The following is a 7046-nucleotide window of genomic DNA, read 5'->3' on the forward strand; positions in this document are numbered from 1 at the left end:
ATACTGCCTAGAGATAGAATGAACCTTGCTTGCCGTACCAACGGATGGCTGAATGTGCAAGGGGATCACTTACATACCCGTGGACCAAGCGAGCAGTGTGTATGAGGTGGCAAATTGAAGAATGACGACATTGAAATGTGTGGTTGGCGGCCATAAGGGTTTCGGGGTTTTACTTAAAGTACTCTGGAGTAATATTTATGCAATCAAAACGCAGTATTTCTGGAAGATGATAGCAACTCCACCCGTGGGATTTATCGAATGAAAGTTATTCGGATAATGTACGAATACTGGGATTGTGAAAGCAGCCGCCGTCACGCGGCTTCAATACACTTGATCAGAGTGTGGTGAAAACTACCGCTGTCGCGGTGACAGATGAGAGGAGAGCGAATTGTGCGATTGTAGATGCTGACAGTAAAAGACTTTGATTTGCCCACGTTTGGCAGATGTTGCAAATATGACATGTATAACAAAAGGAGAGCAAGTCTGTGAAAGCCGTGTGGTGTCGCATGCGTCTGTATTCGTGTTAACGGGAATGCCCCCCCCCCGCAATTGCCAGTAGAATTGCCCTTGACTGGATTTATTTGGCCATGCGTTCATGCTTGACCATGTCAAATTATCGATTTTAACTTTGAGTTAGATTGCTTTATGGCCTGAACTTTAGTTTGCCCTCATTTTTGAATTTGACAATGATTTCCCGCACTCGTTTGCGAGTAAACAACCCGCGATTGCTAGTGTTTCATGTATTTAACAAAATATACGTTCGAAGCGTTTATCACACCAATGCAGATAGGAAACTGGAAGTTTCGACGGTCATTGTGACGGTCGTAGGGGTTAGACGCACAAACGTTACGAAGGTCCAGAGGTTCGGACTTCAGGACCGGATACTCTCGGCTTGGCCAAGAAGAACACAGCAAGAAAGGAGTAGATCTAATGTTAGGCAAATGTAAAAGTGAACTATCTAAAAGCTTGCTAAAGCTGACGACCTTTGGTGAAAGGCCCTGTAGAATAAAAGGCAAGACGGTCAAATTCGAAGGTAGTCGGCCCGTCGAATGATATACCTTTGCGATGGTAGTACCATGATGTGGTATAGTAGTACAAGCCCATGCTCCAGCTCCGTCACAAGTCCCGCAGCGAAGATTCGACCCTCTCGTCGAATTAGAAATGAATCGACGGAGTTGGGTAGGTGGTGTCGGGTAGGTGAAAAAGGGTAAAAGGTCCAGTTTACACGTAGCCGGTTGTCGTCGCCACAAAAGTAGTGATGCTGGTGCTGACAATCGACAAAGCCGACGATAGTGATGCAGATGGAGGAGCCGGAAGAAGGTCGTGTGAAAATAAGTGGTCATGGAGGCACGGTACGACGAGGCCACGACAATATGTACGACGGCACCAGGGACGAGGTGCTGGTAGTCTCAGACTGGACAGATAATTGGACGAAATATGTCGGATAACAAGGGTATAGTTGGTCAAAGTAGTCCGTCGGACAACAGTCTTCAGACGGGAACTGACTGTAGTCTCCATCCATCACTCTGTCAGGCAGCCAATCAGAGGCGACATGAGTTGACTTCGGCCAGTTGGTAGGATCGTCGATTCGTGGTTCTGGGCAGGGCATTTCCCAACTTACGCGTCATGGTTCCTACATCAGGGGCAGCCGGGAAGAAGAAGCTGTGGACGTTGTTATCTTTGGCTCGTCACAACGCGGAGATCCAGAGCGACGCGGCTATCTTGCGGCAGACCGATCGTCAGGCAGATGAGGCTAATAGAGCAGCAGCGCAGGCCAACGTTGCCGCTCATCAGCGACGGCTGGCCTTGGCGAACAAGATCGTGGCGTTGGCGGAGGCGCAGCAGGACGAGTTCGATCGATAGGTGCCAGAAACACCAGAAGACTACACGGTGGGTGAGTAACTCCAATGGTATACTGCACAGCCTGTCCATGAAGTCAAAAGCACACCAAGAGGCGTCCGTGGCCGCGTTTCGAGCGGAGAGGAAGATGAAAGCTAGCGTGCAAGGCCTGGACTCCGATGAGGACGAGGGCAAGACGATCGATGAAGGAGGAGAAGAAAACGGGGGCAGCCGTAGCGCGTCGGACGATGAAGACACCGAGTCGGAGGTAAAGCTCCTTGTCACCAGTGTTGTTGGCTCGTCCAGCACGAAACAGTTGAGTCGCTTGAAGCGGTCGCCGCCCCTGACGATATCGACTGTCGCCCAATCACAGAAGCGAGTGAAACACCAAACGAAGCTGGCCAGTTCGCTTGGAAGTGATGAGGAAGGGGTGAAACGTCTGGAGCACATCCGACATTCATTGCCTAAGGCCGTGAAGAAGGCTTACATCGCAGCGCGTGATAGGAAACCGTGGGAGCAATGGGTGGAGAACTTTGTCTCGTTCGTGCCCGGTCAGACGATGGCTGAGCGGTCGTGGAATTACAGCCTACACCGGTTTTGGGAGAAGCACGGCGAGGTTATTTGGAATCATTTCTGGATCGGATGTGGTACTGCCGAGGAGGGATATCATGTACGTCAGGCTTCCTTCGGTAGTTGTGGTGATGTGAGTGGCTAGGTTCATGCTTCGTCCAACAATCCCAAACAAAAACAAGAAAAGGCCAAGAACGAGTGGGTAAGGCTGGTGTCTGAGCTGCATAGGTTCGGCGGGACGTCGGTGTTCCACTTTCTGTTTCACAATGTCCATCCGTATTGGGCCGAGATCACGCAAGAGCCGTACAGTCTGGCGTCGATGCAGACCAGACTGGGCGAAGAGGAGACCGTACGATACATCGACACGCACGGGACGAGCCGATGGCCCGACATCGTCGCGTTTTCGGGAGGCATGCGTCTACTACGTTTTCAGGCCTACACGTTCGACCCAGCGTTGCCAGCAGCGATGCACGAGACGTGGGCTTGGGACTTCTTCTCTGCACAGATGCGACTCAAGAAGGCGCCAGGTTGGGTGGACCCAATGTACGACGAGGCGAACTTGGACCTGGTGGCGACGCGTAGCAGTCCTTTCCCCTTTGTGCAATTTCCAGCAGGTATTTACCAACAACCCGTCTGGGTAGCGAGGCAGACCTCGACGGACCCCAACCTGCAAGGTGAGTTTGTGGCGGTCTTGGGTCAGGCAAAAGCGGTGCGGTTAAGTACTGGGCTGCCCGTGGATAATACTGACGTGTTGGGAGGTCAACCTGTCGACGTCCGAGGGGTGACGTTATAGAATTGTCAGTAGGGCCGTCGTGAAGCGTATTCAGTAATCCATTTGGCTTTGATGTATGTGTCCTTGTTGTCGATGTAGTCTAGAACTGAACCAGCGTTTGGGGTTCCACGTCGAGGTCTTTGTATCGTTTCGAACGCCGAAGCGGTGGCAATCCCATGTCCATTCGTCGAGATGTTTCCACAAAAGATCGATATGCGGCCAGTTTGGAGTCGGCCATCCAGTACTTAAGACCTCGGCATGTTCGACCAAGTACTCCTTTTCGCGGGAGTTAGGTAGACGTCGCAGGTCGACTACCCGGAAAATCGGCGACGAGGTAGACGAGTAAGCAACGTCGTCATCTGGAAAGGATACTCGTTCCACGAAGCTGGACGAGGGTAGGCAGTCGATCGACAATTCGTCGGAAGCTTTGTCAGCTTCGAGGATCTCGTCGTCGAACGGTCGTGAATAGTAGACCCGAAGTGGTTTGAGTCGGTCGACGTTCACAGTTACCATCTTGTCAGGGTGTGATGGTATGTCGATCTTGTACGTGTTTGGTCCCATTTTGTGTTCGACTCGGAAGGGTCCATGCCAATGCGTGGCTAGCTTAGTCGTCCGATGATCGTCTGGTCGAGTCGACTTGGCGAAGTATTTGTAGACCCAGACGGCTGTCTGTTCGCCAAACTCGATAGGTTTTTGGTTAGCCTTGGTCCTTGCACTCTTGTTTTGACCGTTGATCAGTTGTTGTTCCACGAGGTTGCGTGTCTCTTTCCAAGACGCGGCCAGACGACGCTTATGTTGGGGCAAGTCGTCGGACTTCCAGGAGGGCTCGGCGTTCATAAACGCCAAGTCCAACGGCAGCGTGGGGTCTCGTCCAAAGAGGCAAAAAAATAAAACCAATTAAAAAAGTCTTCAAGAGTTTCGTGGTGCGACGTGTGATACGCAAAGAGCAGACGCGGTAAATAGGTGTCCCAGTCCGTCTGATGGTCATTCACATAGATCTTGAGCATCTGAATGATCGTATGGTTGAATCGTTCGACTAGACCTTGTCCTTGAGGGTGGTAGGCCGCAGACGCCAGCTTGTTGATGCCTAGCGTGGCATACATCGTCGTGGCCAGTTCGGAGACAAATTTGATCCGCGGTCGGAGAGCAGACGGTCAGGCACACCGAATCGACAGAGGACTTCATCGATAAAGACACGACTGAAAGTAGACGTCTTCAGGTCTGGTGCTGGAATGGCTTCGACCCATCGGGTGAAGTAGTCGGCAAAGACCAAGATGTATTTGTTGCCACTGTCGGACGTGGGTAAAGGACCAAGCGCATCCACCACGACAAATGCGAAAGGTCTGCGCAAGGAGTAGATTGGCATCGGTTGCATCGGACCTTGTTTCCATGGACGACCGCCTTTGGCGCGGTTGCAGTCCAGACATTTCGAAACGTAGTCTTTGCAATCCTGTTGCCAGTATAATCAGTAGGCAGTTCGTCGGAGGCGTTCACGAGCCTTCATATAGCCGAGGTGTCCAGCCAAGGGGGATGCATGGGAAGGATAAAGCACTTCTTTTACGAGCGTGTAAGGTATGACCGGAACCAGGACGAGCTCGGGATTTCGAAGGGGTGTCTTGAAGGTGATGTGTCGGTAGACGATGCCTTGTCCGACGACGAACTGATGACTGTTTCGAACGACCAGTTTGAGTAGGTGAGGGTCCAAGGGCACCGCGCCTTCAACTAGGTATGCCCTCAACGCTACGATCCAGGTGCCGTTCGTTCGCTTGTTCGTTGTACAGTCGGTGCGAAGGTCGACCCCGTCGGTCGTACAAGTCAATGGGCTGGGGGGCTTTATTCGAGGTTGGTTCTGGTAGTCTTGGCTGTGTGTAGTTTGCTACGGACGAAGGCGACCTGGTTCGACTAGATGCTTTGATCGGACAAACTGGTAGACGTAATAACCCGTCAGCAGCGCCATTGAGTTCGCCTGCTCGGTGTATCACGGTGTAGTCTAGTCCTTGTATTTCCATCGCCCACCTGGCTAGTTTGTGGTTGCCTGATCGGGATCCTTGGTTGAAGAGCCAAGTGAGAGCTTCATGGTCGGTGTAGATGGTGAAGTGTCGCCGGTCAACATATGGACGGAACTTGCGCGTAGCCCAGACGACGCCCCAGCATTCGATTTCAGAGATACCCATCTCCTTGGTGATCCACTTCTGTTGGGCCTTGGAGAGAGACTGGCTTGCGTATGCAATAACGCGGTTCTTGCCATCTTGTTTTTGCATGAGGACCGCTCCCACAGCGATGTGACTTGCGTCGACCCAAATATCAAAAGGCAGGTCGAAGTCGGGATGAGCGAGGATGGGAGGCGAGACGAGGCTGCGTTTAAGTTTATCAAGGGCTACGTCGCAGTCTGGCGTCGAGACGAAGGTCTCGTCCGTGATCAAGGCTGAAAGTCGTGCTGCAATCTTAGAGAAGTCTCGGACGAAACGCCTGAAGTAACTTGCGAGGCCGAGGAATGCACGGACTTCTGACACATCTTTGAGCGGTTTGACTCGCAGCACAGACTTGATCTTCTCAAGGTTCGGGAGTATGCCAGCCAGCGTGATGATGTGTCCCAGGAAAGGGACAGACGAGCGACCCCACTTGCATTTGGACATCTTGAGCTTGAAGCCTGCTTCTCGGAACTTGGTCAAGATTGGGTGAGTCAGACCCGAAGTCTTCACTGAAGACGATGCAGTCGTCCAGGTAAACGAGGCATGTCCTCCACTTGTAGTCGATCAAGATGTGCTCCATGAGACGCTCGAAGCATGGGACTGCATTGCACAGGCCGAATGGCATTACGAGCCATTCGTAAAGTCCATACTTGCAGATAAATGCAGTGTTCTCGATACTTCCTTGGGACATCGGGACATTCCAATATCCCGACGCGATGTCCATAGTTGAAAGAGTTTGGCTCGTCCGAGTACGTCCAGTAGGTCGTCGATACGAGGCATCGGGTACGAGTCTTTTACGGTGACGCTGTTGAGTTTGCGGTAGTCAATGCAAAAACGGATCGATCCCTGATCATGAGAACGGGGATGGCCCATGGGCTCTTGGACGGTCGGATTAGACCAAGGTCTAGGTACTGGTTCAGTTCCGCCTCCATGATGTCGCCTTCAGCCTTTGACGTGCGGTAAGGAGCGGATCGGATCGGTTGCGCGTCGCCCGTGTCGATACGGAACTCCACTAGATGTGTCTTTCCAGGGGCTTTGGACGTGTCGACAAATATGTCGGCGAACTTCGCCAAGGTCGCTCGTAGTAGTTCTCGTTGGTCAATGCTGAGAGTTGAGTCGGACCAGTCGATGGGTAGTTCCTTCGCTGGACTGGTCGTCGTTTGTACTGGGCAGACGATATTGGGCCCCCCAATTTGAGTGAGGACCCCCCCGGGTACTCCATTCAGTGGCGAGTCGAACGAGTCGTCGGCTGCAGGCGAGGCGAATAGGGGAGCGACGAAGAATTTTGAGTATGTTCGGAGTACGTCGGGGGTAGCGCCATCCATGTTCCAAGATGTGTGTTGGCTTGTAGCGTGAGCGGTTCATGCCAAGCGTTAGCAAGTTCGACGGGGACGTTTTGCAGTATAACGCCGCTGCAATCTGTGCCTGCGCGTTCGTTCGGGGTTCCACGAGAAACGTAGTGGACGAAGGAAGATCAAGTCCGGCCAAGCATGGGACATGTCGAACGGATCGAGGTGGGATGGTAATAGTTTCGGCCACCGTCGTGAGCCCGACCGGGTGTGAAGTAGGTACGGAGCCGTCCAGAGGCTCGAGAGATAGAATTCGCTGTCCGTCGGACAGTGTCAGGGTATTGTCCTTGAGGTTGATGATAGCCCCCAAGTAACGGAGCAAGT

The sequence above is a fragment of the Aphanomyces astaci genome, assembly GCF_000520075.1.
Source record: "Aphanomyces astaci strain APO3 unplaced genomic scaffold supercont1.38, whole genome shotgun sequence".
Classification (NCBI taxonomy): domain Eukaryota; phylum Oomycota; class Saprolegniomycetes; order Saprolegniales; family Verrucalvaceae; genus Aphanomyces; species Aphanomyces astaci.